At 42.1% G+C, this 16,298-nt stretch overlaps 1 protein-coding gene across 23 annotated transcripts in view; it reads left to right on the forward strand.

Annotated features, from left to right (window-relative positions):
• The window catches only part of DAB2IP (DAB2 interacting protein), an 898,952-nt gene that overhangs the window by 267,309 nt on the left and 615,345 nt on the right, over positions 1-16,298 (forward strand). The window contains exon 1 of one of the 23 annotated variants that reach the window (XM_033960827.1): positions 232-422. The exons of the other annotated variants lie outside the window; for them this stretch is intronic. The gene's annotated coding sequence lies outside the window, so the exon portion shown is untranslated. Of the gene's footprint in view, positions 1-231; positions 423-16,298 lie in introns of those variants that run through there. 23 annotated transcript variants of the gene reach the window in all.

Raw genomic sequence — 16,298 nt, forward strand, 5'->3', positions numbered from 1 at the left:
TTTTCATTCCCCGTTTTTGGCGGGTTACCCGCGGCTAAAAGCGGTAGCTACGGGTAAACCGCCACCGTGTCATTCTCTAGTGTATATCCACAGTATCTATTTATTTATTTATTTATTTAATTAATTAAACAATTGTCTTGTGCTTTCCACATGATTTATTCAAGTGGAATGTAAAGCTCTGCATGTTTTCTTTCCCTTTTTCCTCTGGCAGTCTTTGTTTGAAGATTTCCTTTTGGTTTTGTTCTATTGACACCAGTTGTTGAGTTATAAGGGAGAAGCTTGGAAGCTGGCTGCTAGAATATTTCCAAGTCCATTGTTCAATGCTGATGCTGGATGATAAGGGACCCAAAGAAACAACAACCCAGAGCCATGAGTGTGAAACAGGATCTATCATATCTTAAGCATGTTAACCTTTTATTTATGTAAGAAGAGTTTATGTACAAATTTATAATAAATAGGGATGTATTTTAATAGATAAGTTATTCTTGTCCCACAGAATATGACCAGGTATTCTATGGCAATGGAAACTCTATCATTCCATCCTTTTCCATTGTTTATTATAGATTTTTTTCCCCAATGAAGACCATATTTTTTATCATTTCCTCCTTGGTTGTGTTGCCTAAACCATTGTATTCAAGGTTTCTGAGGATGACCTGATGGCCAAGAAACCTTTTGCACTGGCTTTAGGGTCGTGAATCTAAAGTGGTTAGTGTTTCTTTGCAGTAAGAGGGGTATCAGCCTTTGGAGATTCCAGCATCAGCTGGAATGAAGTGTCTAGTTCAGAGATGGGCAACCTTTATCCACAGAAGGTCCCATGTCTATCAGCACTAGCGCTAGAGGGCTGCATCATTACATATGTCAGAACTGAAAAAGCATGAAACTCTATGAACCTTCTGTGAAAAATAAGTAAAATTTAACTAAAAATGATAAAAATAAACTGTTTCGAGTGACTGTTCTGAAAATATTTATAAAATATGATATTTAAAATCACCAAAACTCTGGTGTATACCTCCCATGGTCTTCGGGGCTATATAAAATTCAGTGGTGGACTATATTCGGTCCACTGGCCGCAGATTGCCAATCCCTTGTCTAGGTTCTTGTATATGTTGGAAGCAGATGAAGGGATGTTAGGCAGTATATGACACTGAACATGTAGGAAAACCACTTCAGCAGTGCACTTGTATTTATTGTTTATTCCGTACTGGTGTTTAACGGAGATGTTTGAAGCTAATTTTTATTGTTTTCATCATAAGACACATTGGGGCTCAGTTTCAAAGCACTTAGATACACATACAATAGTAACCTATGATTCTTTGTGTTCTAAGTGCTTCGAAAATGAGCCCCATAGTAATTTTTATTTTTTATAGGAGTGGTCTATACTAGTGCTGCCCGATTCAGGAAAAAAAATTTCGATTCGATTCAGCCTACTGAATTTTTTTTTTCGATTCGATTCGATTTGATTTTCCTGCCCAATTGGGTGTTTTGTTTTTTTTTTTGTTTTTTTTTCCAAACATCCTGGTGGGTTTATTTTATAGCCTCTTCACCCCCTTTGCCTTCTCCTAACCACACTGGCGCTGTGGTGTAAACAAAATAAACAAACAAAAGAGACTTTTCCTCTCTCTGCTAAATCCTAGCTCACGTTTGCGGTCTAACACCAGCTCTGGCAGGATACACGTTTCAAATCTGACCTATTGTAATTACAAAATGGAAAATATAATTAGTTTTTCTACCTTTTGTTGTCTGGTCATTATTCAAATCTTGTTGGTCCCAGGCTCTGGTTGTCTTCTGATAACTTGCTTGCCAGGGTCTTCTTCTTTCTTTTTTCTCTGTTCTAACCATCCATCTGCCATTTCTGTCCTCCCCTTCCTATTCCCTTCCCTCCTCCGGAGGTCTGGCATCTTTCTTTTTTTTCGTCTCCATCCACAGATCCACCTTTTCTTAACTACCCTTTCATCCAGCATCTCTCCCTCCTTCCCCAACACCCCGGGGTCCACCATATCTCCCTTTCTTTTCCCAACTACCCTCCTATCCAGTATCTCTATCCCCCCCTCCACACCATCCCTTGTGTCCAACTTCTTTCCCTTTCTGTTCTTTCCCTCCCTAAATCCCATTGTCCATCATCTCTCTCCCTCTCCTCTATTTTTAGACCCATTATTTCTTCCCCCCAAAGTCCAGCATTTGCACATCTCTTTGAACCCCCCTTCCCTCCCTCCGTGTACTTCTACACCAGTGCCCCCCTCCCCTGAAGGTCTGTCCCCCCTGAAGGCCTGTACCTCCCCCCTGAAGGCCTATACCCCCATCCCTGAAGGTCTGTCCCCCCCTTGAAGGCCTGCCTGTCCTCCCTGAAGGCCTATGCCACCATCCCTGGCCTGTCCCCCCCCCTTAAAGGCCTGTTCCCCCCTTGAAGGCCTACACCTCCCCCAAGGCCTGTCCCACCCCCTGAAGGACTAGCCCCCCCAAAGGTCTGGCCCCCCCAAAAGACTGTGCACCCCCACGGAAAGGCCTCTGTGTTCCTCCTGGCCTCCCCAAACCGTTTACCTTACTGCTTCAGCTGAAGATCGTGGTTACAGATCTTTGCACTGCAGTGCTTTGAGCTGTTTCCTCTGCTGCAGTCCCGCCCCTTCTCTGACATCAGAGGAGGGGCGGGACCACAGCAGAGGAAACAGCTCAAAGCACTGCAGTGCAAAGAGCTGTAACCGCGATCTTCGGCTGAAGCTGTAAGGTAAATGGTTCAGGGAGGCCAGGGGGAACACGGAGGCCTTCCCGGGGGGGAGGGTGCGCAGTCTTTCGGGGGCGGGGGGCAGTCCTTCGGGGAGGCCAGGAGGGAAGCCGGATGCAGCACTTCCCGACTGACCCTCCCTCCTCACCCTATAAAACAGGTGTGGCAGCGGCCAGCAAGAGCAGCGCTGCCGCTCCTGCTTTAGGGGGGCGAAAGGAGAGGGTCCGAATCAGGAAGCCGATTTTTAAAAAATTTAAATCGATTCGAATTGATTCACCCAAAATGAATCGGTGAACTGATTCGAATTGGGCAGCACTAGTCTATACTTTTCTTGATTTGAGATATTCAAATTCAGTGCTAATAAACTGAGTGCAGTATAATTTGATGCCTAGTTTGAAATTACAGGATGCTCCCGTGGCCTCCAAGTTGCTATAGCAACAAGGAGCTGCCATCCTTCCCGGCAATGGAGTGTCCATGGTAACAGAACTTTTAGCATTCAAAAGAAACTTGTGTTTGGTGGGTCTGCAGCAACAGAAGGTCAAACTCTTATTTGCTTATGGTATTGGAGGTAACTGTTCTCAGAATGTAACATGTTTTCTTCAGTGTACAATATCTGAACCTTAGTTTGAAATATTAGCAAACAAGCATGTGATTAACACAAATATTTTAGTTGGCAAGAAACTATCAAATCATTGTATGCATTTAAAATAGCCACAGCATGCATGGAGATCTAATCTGATTTTTCTGAGCTATGTAATAAAAGGTGATCTACAGTTCCATGTCATTCAGAATACTAGGCAATTCTATATATGACACAATATTATGCGCTATTTCTGCATTACTTGTACAGCGCAGAAAGGTGCTATAATAGAACAATGGGCCAAAAACAAAAGGACAAAAAACCCACGGGTATAAAAGCACACAAAAAGCAGTGGGAATGGACAATGAAAACTCCACGTAGGCTCACTGATGTAAAAGAGTCTTGTTTACTCCAATGAAAGGACATACATACACAAGACTCTTTTACATCAGTGAGCCTACGTGGAGTTTTCATTGTCCGTTCCCACTGCTTTTTGTGTGCCAAAAACAGCAGATCCATGCAGAGCTACGCTTACTCACCCAGTTATAGAATAGCGCCTAAGTGTTTCAACGTGGATTTGAAAAGGTGGCTTAATGATGGGTGGGTCAGGGCAGGCCATTAAAAATAATAATAATAATAACTTTATTTTTGTATACCGCAATACCACAAACAGTTCAGAGCGGTTTACAGGGGAAGAGACTGTTCATATACAGCGATGATACAGAGAAATATTGTCAAGTACATTAGTAACCAATTTCAATTACAAGAGAATGCCGAGAGGGATAGGTAAAACCAGAGGAAAAGGGGTGGAATGGGAAAACAGGAAAAGAAAGAGATACGGTTAGTGCTAAGTAGTATGGCAGGGAGGGAAGGAGTTAAAGAATTTTTTCAAAGAGGTATGATTTGAGTGATTTCCTGAAGGAAAGGTTGGAGGGAGCATATGAGATGAGGGTGGTCAGGCAGTCATTCCATTTGCCGGCTTGGAATGAGAGAATTTTATCAAGGAATCTTTTGTAGACACATCCCTTTGGGGAGGGGTAGGCAAACAGGTAGGCACTGCGTGTGAGGGTGGTGCCTGGAAACACAAAGTGGCACAACAGGTATATCAGGGATGAGCCCTTTAAGGTTTTGAAGTAGAGAATGACACGGTGACAAAATTCATCACCGTCCCCGCGGATAACCGCGGGAAACCATCTTCATGTCATTCTTTAAGGAGAGAGGGAAGAATCAGAGTATGAATGGCCACAACCACTGACCCGCAAGCTTTGCTTTGAAGAATGCTGGTGTAGAAGGATTGAAGTTGAGATAGACACTACAGAACGGAAGTCTCTGGTATCCAGAGCAGATATTGTGATGTCATAATGCCTCATTCAACCAGTGCCTAAGAGCCAATCACATCAGTGATGTCACAATGGCTTCATTATCCTTGGCTCACATAAGAATCAGAGTATGAATGGCCACAACCACTGACCCGCAAGCTTTGCTTTGAAGAATGCTGGTGTAGAAGGACTGAGGTTGAAATAGACACTAGAAAATGACATGGGATTATTTCCCACGGTTATCCGTGGGGATGGGAATGGTGATGAATTTTGTCACTGTATCATTCTCTATTGAAGATGACCCTTGTTTCTATTGGCAACCAGTGAAGTTTTCTGTAGAAAGGGCTAATATGATCTGACTTTCAGTGTTATAGAATTAGGGTGATCCATGCTCAATTTGCACACCAGGATTTACACCAGGTTTTGGTTGGTGTAAATCCTTGAGCCCAAAGTTGGTGCGTGGATTCCAGCACTACACATTATTCTATAGAGTGCCTGTCCTTTGACTTCCTTTATAGAATGCTATGTAGCACAAGTTTTATGAATGCTGATTTTTTTTTTTTTTTTTCACCACATAATGAATCTAGCCCATAATAATTAAAGTCAGTTCTTATTTGTGTGCACCTGGGATATGTACACACACATTCAAGGTTCATAATATATTTATTTATTTATTGGGATTTATTAATAACCTTTAGAAAGAGATTCACACAAGGCAGTATACAGCAAGTATAATTCAACATACAGCTTACAGTTTTGTTAACAGCATAATAGTAGTAAAGAGACCAAACATAAACGCAATGAATGAGGTAAACTAAATCAGCAAATTGAAATTTAATAATATGACTATTTATGTTTATTAAAAGCTTTCTATACCGCATAACAGCCTAAAAAAGGATCCAAGTGGTGTACAATATATAATACACATTCATTAAGAAAGGAACTCCATTTAAAAATAGGATAGAAAAGAATAAAAGCAAAAGTTAAAAAAATTTTTCCTAAAATATTAAACAGTTAATATCTCCATAATAATAATTCTAATAACAATTCTAATAAAAAACAAACAATCAAATCTCAGGCAACCATAATTAATACAAACAATTAAAAATTTTCCATATAAAAAATTAATCATTATATAAATACAGATTACAGTCCCAGACTTAATTATCCAATTTGAGAAAGCCAATTGAAAAAATGTGCTTATAAGTGTCTTTAAAAATTTATATATGATTCTTCTTTTTTCTAATCAATGGGCAAATTATTCCATTACCACGGAACTAAATAAAGGTAAGATGTGCCTTTGAGATATGAGGAACGCCTACCCCATTGTCATTCAAAGATCGTAATAAACATCTTGGGGCATAAAATAACACCAAGTTAGAAAGGTATGAAGGCTGTAGCTGAAATAATGCTCTATGTGCCAACCTCAAGATCTCCAATTTGATCCTAAATTCCATTGGTAACCAATGGAATTTTAAACATAGAGGTGTCGCATGATCACGAATATATGCACAGCCTAATAATCTAATTGCAGTGTTTTGTAATGTTTGTAAGAGTTTCAGTTGTCATAACTAGTGCTGCCCGATTCAGGAAAAAAATTTCGTTTCGATTCGATTCAGCCTATTGAATCGATTTTTCGATTCGATTTTCCTGACCAATTGGGTGTTTTTAAAAAAAACATCCTGGTCGGTTTATTTTATAGCCTCTTCACCCTGGGGCTCGGTTCTTGGGCCCATCTTATTCAATATCTTCATAAATGACCAGGAAGAGAAAACAACAAGTAATATAATCAAGTTTGCAGATGACACAAAACTATGTCGGGTCACAAAAGGACAGCGAAGTACTCCAGAGAGATTTGAACCAGCTAGAGAAATGGGCAGAAAAGTGGCAGATGAAGTTTAATATAGAAAAATGCAAAGTGATGCACCTGGGCAGGAAAAACAAGGAACATGAATATAAAATGTTAGGTGTAACATTGGGCAAGAACGAACAGGAAAGGGACCTGGGGGTACTGATAGACAGGACCCTGAAGCCGTCGGCTCAATGCGCAGCGGCGGCAAAGAAAGCAAACAGGATGTTGGGCATGATAAAGAAGGGAATAACGAGTAGATCGGCGGACGTCATAATGCTGCTTTACAGGGCAATGGTCAGACCACACTTGGAGAACTGTGTCCAACACTGGTCTCCCTACCTAAAGAGGGATATAACCCTGCTGGAGAGGGTGCAGAGGCGAGCCACGAAGCTAATAAAAGGCATGGAGAATTTGAGCTACAAAGAACGCCTCGGAAAACTGGGATTGTTCACCCTCGAGAAGAAAAGACTGCGAGGGGATATGATAGAGACTTTTAAAATACTAAAAGGATTTGATAAAATGAAGCAAGAAACATCGTTATTCACATTGTCAAATGTGACTTGGACAAGAGGTCATGGACTGAAACTGAGGGGCAACAGGCCCAGGACAAATGTCAGGAAATTCTGTTTCACACAGCGAGTGGTGGACGCTTGGAATGCTCTCCCGGAGGAGATTGTGACGGAAACCACCATTCTAGGATTCAAGGGCAAGTTGGATGCACACTTCTTGCAAATCACATCGAGGGATACAAGTAAACAAGGTCTTCATCAGGGAACACCTACGTAGCCTCCGCATGTGCGGGTCGCCGGACTAGATGGACCCATGGTCTGATCCGGAGAAGGCAGTTCTTATGTTCTTATGATCTTTGCCCTCTCCTACCCAAACTGGTGCTGTGGCGTAAACAAAATAAACAAACAAAAAAGACTTTTCCTCTCTCTGTTAAATCCTAGCTCACGTTTGCGGTCTAACACCAGCCCTGGTAGGATAGACGTTTGAAATCTGACATATTGTAATCACAAAACAGAAAATAAAATGATTTTTTTCTACCTTTTGCTGTCTGGTTATTATTCAAATCATGTTGGTCTCAGGCTCTGGTTGTCTTTTGATAACTCACTTCTTTCTTCTTTCTCCTTTCTCCGTGCTAACCACCCATCTTCCATCTGTGTCCTCCCCTTCCATTTCCATTCCTTTCCCCTAGTCTGGCATCTGTCACCTTCCCCCCACCCATGCTCCCTCCATGGTCTAGTATCGCCTTTCCTTTCCCTCTCTCCCATGGTCTTGGCATCTCTCTATCCTCTCCTCTCCCTTCCTGGTCTTCCTTCTCCCTCCTTCCCTCTCTCTCCCCAATTGGGTGCAGCAGCAGCATTTCTCTTCCCCCTTCCCCTCTCACTCTCTTCCTCCACTGCTCTTCCCCCTTCCCCTCTCCTCCTCCACTGTTCTCCCATCAGTCCTACTGCAGCTTTCCCTCTTCCATTTTAAGTCCAGCAGCACTCTCCTCTGTTCCCAAGCCAGCAGCACCTCTCTTTATCACCTCCCTCCACCACTCAGCTCCAACAGTACCTCTCCCTTCCCTCCTCTCTACTTCCGTTTCCCCTACCAACTAGCTGCAGCACCTCTCCTTTCCACCCCTTGGGCAAGCAGCAACTCTCCTCTCCGACTAGCAGGGCTCCTCTCCCTTCTCTTTCCCTCCCCTCTGATTAGAAGCAGTACCTTACCCACTCACCTCCCAGGTCTAGCAGCACCACTCCGTCCTCTCCTCGCCTCCTATCAGCAGGGGTGATAGCTGAGTATTGTGACTGAGACTCCAGGATTGCAGTCCTCCTGCCTATTCCAAGCCTGAGAGAGACTGTGAGATTGTAACTTGTCAATCCATCTTTTTATAAGACCTGGTGGCAAAGCTGGCCAGAGCCCGCAGGCTGCGTGCGTGCGGAGCCAGAGCTACAGATGTATTTTTTCTGCTGATGCTGCAGAACTTAAGTCCTCTGATAAGGGAGTTCCCAGGAAATAAGGGAGAGTTGGTCACCTGCCTAGACACAGGGATAACATAAGCAGTAGGCGAGTTTCACAGACACACTGACTCTTTGGCTTCGGAAAAGTTGCTCCTACCCTAATAAGGTTCTCGCACTCCCTCACGTGCTCACCTTGCTTTCACCCCCAAACAAGTCAAGCCTTGGGGACAGTGACCTGCTCACGTGATCCTGCTCACCATCCTCCAGCCCTCTACTTCTCGTGACCCAGTCCCGCATACAGATTGGCTGCAGCGCAGGCATCTCCGTTCACAAAGAACGCCCCCTCGCATGCACCAGCCGGCAGTAGCCGCTTCTGATTCAGGGTCAGCTCTGCTTAAACTCGGGAGAAGCAGGGGCCAGAGCGCGCGATCGCGAATGAGGGGGAGAGCGAGCGTGTGTGTGTGTGTGTGTGTGTGTTCTCGCGGATGTTGGTCTTGTATCAGTGTGGGGGGACTGCTCGGCAACAAGTGTCAGTCACTTTGGCTCCGATGGCAGGTTTGCAGCAGCCACAGAGGGCCGTGCGTTTCAGGAGAGTCTCTGCTCTATTCTTCGGCATAACGCTGGGGGGGTGGGGGATGGGGGGCTGCGAGTGGGGAGGATGAGGCACCGCTCTCTCCTTCCGTAGCTTTAGCGAGTCAATTCCTTTCTGCAGCCTCAGGGCCTCTGCTAGGCCATCCCGCCTCCGAGGAAGAAGGAAGTTGCATCATCGGTGCGGGATAGCCTAGCAGAGGCGCTGAGGCTGCAGAAGGGAATTGACTCGCTAAAGTTACGGAAGGAGAGAGCGGTGCAGCTGCTAATCCAGGCTACTGTTACCGGGAGGGTTTGAAAACTCGCCAGGAAGGGGAATCTACAAGCCGGTGAGAGAGTTTTTAAAAAAAGTGTTGAGTGGTGTCATCGGTGACAGCAGGATTTGTGATCGTGATGACAGCCGGGCACGGGGAGGAGGGTTGGGTCCGGAATTGGAGAGGCCGATTTTTTAAAAAATATACATCGATTCGAATCGATTCATCCAAAGTAAATCGGTGAATTGATTCGAATCTGAAATCGGGCTGCACTAGTCCTAACCCAATACCTGCATTTACTAAATTACCATAATCTAACTTCGACAATACAAAGGCTCCCATGAAACAGTTTTAAAAATATACTTAACAACACTGAAATTCAATTGAGAAATATAATACAATGTCAGCATAATACTTATGAAACACCTAATAAGCTCACATCAGTACATTCAAATAACATAGATATGATGCTAATGCTTTTCTACAATACAATAGCTTATCATATAGCCAAAGGGCCAAGTGCAAATATTAGATGGGGACAAGGTGGATGGTACAGAGTCCACTGGGATAAACAGGAGACTAAACTTAAGGCAAGTTGTTTATGTAGTTAAACAAGATAAGGAACTGATTTGTGTGACAAGCTAGTCCTGTTGCAGAGTGAGTGTATAGTCAATCACTTATGTATTAAAGGCTTGGGTGAAGGGCTTTCACCTGCCTTCTGAAGTAGAGGTAGTCTGGAGTTAGACATAGCCCCTCTGGAAGTATATTCCGGAGAATGGGGGCTACTCCTGAGAAGGCTCACTGGCAGATGTCATATTGTACAATTTCTTTTGATGAAGACCTAAGAGGTCTCAAAGGTGTATAAAGGGTTAGCTTATTTTTTAAGTATTCTAGTTCATTTTGTCCGAGGACCTTGAAAATTAAACATAGTTTTAAATTTAGTCCTGTAAGATACTGGTAGCCAGTGTCGTTTTTGCAGCATTCTGAATTAGTTACAGCTGATGTAAAATCTCTTTGGTTAGATCAGTTTACAGGGCATTAGTGTAGTCTAGTCGTGATATTATCATGGCATGGACTACTGTGGTCAGACTTGTCATTTCAATATATGGAGAGAGATTTTGTTGCTGCCATAGATGATAGTGACAGTATTTAAAGGCTGTTTGAATTTGCGGGATCAGAGTGAATGATGAGTCCAGGACAAGCAGGTAGCATATTCTCACATGTGTGGGTGACGACATCCACGGAGCCCGGTACGGACAGTGTAAAACTGTACTGCCACTTTAAGCTTTAGAAAGCTTTAAGACTGCCTGCACTTTGCATGAGTGAGTGCCTTCCTGCCCGATGCCAGCTCGTGAGGTTGTCAGTTTTTCGCCTTCCATGGAGCGAAAACATATCTAAACTTTGTCTAGTCGAGTTTGCCTTCCCGCTTCATATTTTTCCTTAATTTTATTATTTATTTCTTGTTACTTGGTTTTCTTTTACATCTTTTACAATTTCAAGTAAATCTCTTTATTTTCATTTTTTAGGGCCTGTAGGTGTTTTTGCAGCGTTTATCCCTGCCGATGGCGTCAATGACTTTTCAGCCTTCTTATCACTTGACCTGTGTTGTTGGTCTTTTCCCAATCTTCGAGGGCTAAAAAAAAAACCGAACAAGAGGAAAAATAAATGCCTTACCAAACAAATCTTTTTATTCTTTTTGTTCCTGTATAGACTTTTTCATAGTTGAACAATCCTGTACATCATAGGCGTTCCTTCATGGGTATAGAGCCTACTAATTATGGAACATCTCTGCTGCTTCTTACTGTCTCTGTTCTTCCATTGGGAATTCATCAGAGGTGTAGAACTTATAAAGATTGGATATCCTATTCTAACCATCATAACAACTCAAGTTTCACACCATGCTAAGCTTCTGAACAGAGGGATCTGCATGGGATGTATTCTTTTCTTCCTTGCTGATCCCTTCATTATTTTCGCCTATGGTGCTCCATTCTCTGGAAACTTCAGCAAACCTAGTACTTGACGTAGTTTATTTGACACTCTAAGGCACAGGTGTCAAAGTTGGTCCTCGAGGGCCACAATCCAGTCGGGTTTTCAGGATTTCCTCAATGAATATGCATGAGATCTATTAGCATATAATGAAAGCAGTGCATGCAAATAGATCTTATGCATATTAATTAGGGAAATCCTGAAAACCCGACTGGATTGCGGCCTTCGAGGAGGGACTTTGACACCCCTGCTCTAAGGAACTGGAGTTATTTTCCCTGCTGTGGCTCTTTGGACCTCTGGGTTTTTTCTGACCTATGTATGTCCTTCATACTTACAACCTGCCATGCTTCAGTGGAAGAGTGGTCTAGTGCTTAGACCAGCTGCCTCACCACCCTGAGATTCTGAGTTCAACTTCCAGTGCAACGTCATTTGATTCTTGGAAAGTCACTTAACATTTCACTGTCCAAATAGTTAGTCCTACACACTTCTTTTTCCAAATTTCCAATGATTGCTATGTTGGATTTTAATTTCCATGGTGCTGTTTTCTATTCTTCAAACACACAGTATACTTTCTTTCCACTAGTGCAGGGGTAGGCAAATCCGGTCCTTGAGAGCCACATGCAGGTCAGGTTTTCAGGATATCCACAATAAATATGTAAGAGATGGATTTGCATGCACTGCCTCCTTGAGATGTAAATCTTATCTCATGCATATTTATTGTGGATATCCTGAAAATCTGACCTGCCTGTGGCTCTCGAGGACCAGAACTGCATACCCCTGCACTAGTGAACTTCATGTTTCACCATCACTATTTCTATCTTCTATCATGTCTACTCAGCTTTCATCTTATTTAGAGAGATTCTCCATTCTTTTACCTTGCCAATATGGCTTCAGACCCAACTTCAGCACCGAATCCCTACTGGCCTCATTAATTTCTAAGGTTCAACAACTACACTCTTGTAATAAGTTTGCTATCTTATTACAATTCAATCTATCTGTGGCCTTTGATGTTGTCCACCACAATATTCTAATTAACCAACTTTCTGAGATAGGCATTGATTCCATAGTCTTAGACTTGTCTCAAAATTCTTACGTTCTCACTCATACACTGTTAATATGAATTGCACGATGTCTTCTCTTTGGAAGCCGTTATGTGGAGTCCCGCAGGGATCACCTCTGTCCCCTATTCTTTTCAAAATCTATATGTCTACTTTGAAACTTTTCCAACTATCTCCCTCTGAAACATTATACACATATGCAGATGACATCCTTGTCCTTCTTGAGATAGATTCGAATCTTACCAACCTCACTGAGAATATAACAACATGCATAACGAATCTCCAATCCTGGGCCCTCAATGTACAAATGAAGCTGAATGAGTCCAAAACAAAATTACTTTGGCTTGGCCCAAAATTAGATCAGCTACCCACTCATTTCATTATCTTCTGGTCCCACACTGCAGATTGAATTCTCAAGCAAAGTTTTGGGCGTCATTATTAACTCTACACTTTCATTTAACGACCATCTCAACATTTTGTTAAAAAAAAAATGTTTTTTTTAGTATCCACATGTTAAGAAAAGTGAGATCCTGCTTCCACCAACAACATTTTGCTGTTCTTGTACAATCAATCATCCTTTCCAGGCTGGGCTACTGCAACTCCATCTATCTAAGTCTAACCGAGAAGTCTCCAAAGACTTCAGCAGATCCAGAATACTGCGGCTAGGTTGATCTTCGCAAAAAGTAAATTTGATCATGTTTCCCTGCTTTTGTCAAAAATTCACTAGCTTCCAGTAATTTCTAGGGTTCACTTTAAGTGTGCCTGCCTAACATTCAAGATCTTGCATGGCATTCTTCCTCCTCTAATTCCACTATCTTGGAATTCTACGAGACCTGACACTACCAGATCCATCCAAAAACTTAAACTATCTTTCTCCTCGCTAAAAGGTGTTATTTATGCTGGAAAATTAGGGAAATTTATTTTCTTCAGAATCACTGAGCTTTGGAATAACCTTCCTGCCCTGCTGCAGAATCTGGGCTAAACTAAACTAAAACTTAACCTTATATACCGGGTCTTCAACCAAAGGAAGCTCGATGCGGTTAACAACAAATTTAAAAAAAAAAAATTATTATTCCGAAAGCACCTGAAAACTTGGCTAGTCTCAAAAATGTAAATCTCGATACCCTCTTTATAATCACTAACTCTTATGTTTTTCCTTCCTTCCTTATATTAAAGTTCTTGTAAACCGTGCCGAGCTCCATTCCTATGGAGAGGATGCGGTATATAAACTTAGAGCTCCTTTTACTAAGGTGCACTAGCGTTTTTAGCGCAGGCAGGATTTTACGCGTCTAGAACTAACACCAGCTCAATGCTGGCATTAAGGTCTAGTGCATGGGGCAATCTAGCGCGTGCTATTTCGCGCGTTAAAGCCCTAGCGCACCTTTGTAAAAGGAACCCTTAAGGTTTAATTTAGTTTATTTGGGTATACCTACATTTTCTCTTCACCACAGCCATTAGGATGACGAAGTGGTTTAAATGTTCAACTTATCATCCATTAAAATGTGTTCACATGGCTTCAAGCCCCACTCCTAGTAGCATTTCAAATTTTCCTTTAGGATTGTCAGGGATTTCTAACTTTTCTAATTCTTCATAGACACCTCCATTCTTTCATAGCCGTGATCTTGTCTCTTGCTTCTACACAACCATTTCCGAAGCACCTCTAATGCATGAGCATGTAACGACAGTATAGTGCACTACTGTTGACTCCAACTTTGGCACCTTGGGTTTTGACTTCAAGGCTTGAGCTTTCCCTGTGACTTTACAAAACCCACATAGGGTTTGTTGTGCCTCTTTCCATTTCTAAAACTTCACTCAGAATACAATTCTGGTTTTGGGACCAAACCTCCAAGGGTAGGTCCCAGATCACTTTTGGTACATACATAATATTTTCCCTATCCTAAGGCTATACCATTTCTGTCTGATAATTATTTTCATAACTATTTTTCCCAGTCATGCAGTCACTTTGGACTTTGCTTCCATTGGACTACATTTCTTTCTCGCTTTACTTCTCTTCTGAGTCACATTCTTGGTTGCTCTCTTCATTGCACCTTTCCTACTAATTGTTTGAATGGGGAATGGTCCTATTTCTTCTCATTTGCATTCCAATGTCTGAGCTCTGTACTCTGTTTCTCTCGGTACAGCCTGTATCCCAATTTTTCAAGGCAGAGAAGTATCCTGGGAGTGAACAGAACTGCCTGAGAGTGTGAAGACCTGGATTCATATCCAGCTTTGAACCTTCACATATAATTTCAAAAATTTGCATATTCTGCTTTCTTAATTTTCAAACCTTACTGCTTCAATGGGAGCATTTAATGGTTTCTATCTCCAGTTCACTGTTTATTCAGTCCCTTCTCATCTGGTTCCTCTTTGGTGTTTTTTTCCCCAGCATATATTGTGAAAATAACTGTTTTTTCTGTTTTCTTCCAATGGCTCTGTTCTCCTTATAAGATATTCCATAGCTCTAACACGGCCTCCTGGAAGAACTGTTCCTATATGACTTAATCCTCAGTCAGATAGTTTAGGAATTGGTTTTTTTCAGTTCTCTGCTAACTTCCATGGTATGGAATTGTTCTCCTTTCTATGTTTTTGTTCCCGGTTTTATCCTACATTAGTCTATCCAACGGGAACCATTCTTTCTTTTCTTTTTCCAATTTTGGGTTTTTTCCTCTCATTGCCTGTCTTCTTAAGAAGAAACAAATGGCTGTCTGGGATTTTTTAATCTTGTATTTCTATATATGCCATTTTTCTATTTCCCTTTCTCCTTGAGACCTTTTGGTGTCTTCCTTACCTACACTCGGACTCGCCTGCCATTATGAGGTCGTCTCCTTTTTTAGAGCCTCTCTATATGCTGCTGTTCTTACCTTCTTACATTTCCTCTTTTAGAGGACAGGTTGTACGCCTCTTATTACTTTCTCTTTTCTTTTTCTTCCCTTGCTCCGCCTGCTCAAATATGACTACAGTGTGTGTGTGTGTGTGTGTGTGTGTGTGTATATATATATATATATATATATATATATATATATATTTTTTTTTTTTTTTCAAGATGGCAGCAGGTTAGTCTGTGCGTTGTAGTGCCTACTACCTTTTTTCTGTTTTTATTGTTTTATTTTCTGTTATTTTTGTATCGTTATTTTATTTTTAACATTCTAGGTTATTTTTTCTTATTCTTTTAATTCATTCCGATTCATTAATCTTATTTAATCATTTTATGTTCCCAACCGAAACACCCGTTCTTGACCATAAATGATCTTGTTCTCTGCTGTTATCTGCTTCAGGCCATTTCCGTTGTATTTCGGTGAAATCTGCTTCAGATATCCTTTCTCCCTCGGGCCATTGTACTCTCCTGTCTGCCTGTGCCTGGTAGATATGCTGCAGCCCTATTATATGGGAGAGATGAGCGCGGCGAGAGATTGGGGTGGTGGCAGGAGATCTTCGCTCGTCTGTGCTAGTGGTCTTGACATCCAGCCGGAGCCGGAGGACCTGATGTTGGGAGCTCACTGGTTGAGCTGTGAGGAATTCTGGAGGATTGTCTTTGATGGGAGAGGATGGCTTTGTAGCCTTGAGACTTCTCCTCTATTGGCAGCAGCAGACTCCGACATCGGCTCAACACCTGTTGATGGTGGCTAATGGTGGATTGATATCGAGGGATCATCTATGGCCTGTCTTCTCTCAATGCCGCACTGAGGAGACTTGGTATGTTGTCAACTATGCCATTGTACCCTCTGGTTGCCTTACACTGAACTGAGCTGAACTAAACTTTATTTTGCTTCATTTAAATTTTGTATTACATTCTGCTTTCCTTCCCATTCATTTTTCTTTCTTCTTTTATTGTGATTTTTTATTGTTTTCTTCTTCTATTATATGCTGTGACAGGGAAGCCGTCACTGGTTTAAAACCTGCTTTAAACCCTGCCACTAAAGAAAATGTGCCTATTCCTAAGCCAAGAAAGCTGCCCATTAATTCTGTTCCCTGTGCTAAGATCAGACAGGCAGA

The sequence above is a fragment of the Geotrypetes seraphini genome, chromosome 10 (assembly GCF_902459505.1).
Source record: "Geotrypetes seraphini chromosome 10, aGeoSer1.1, whole genome shotgun sequence".
NCBI classification, from domain to species: Eukaryota; Metazoa; Chordata; class Amphibia; order Gymnophiona; family Dermophiidae; genus Geotrypetes; species Geotrypetes seraphini.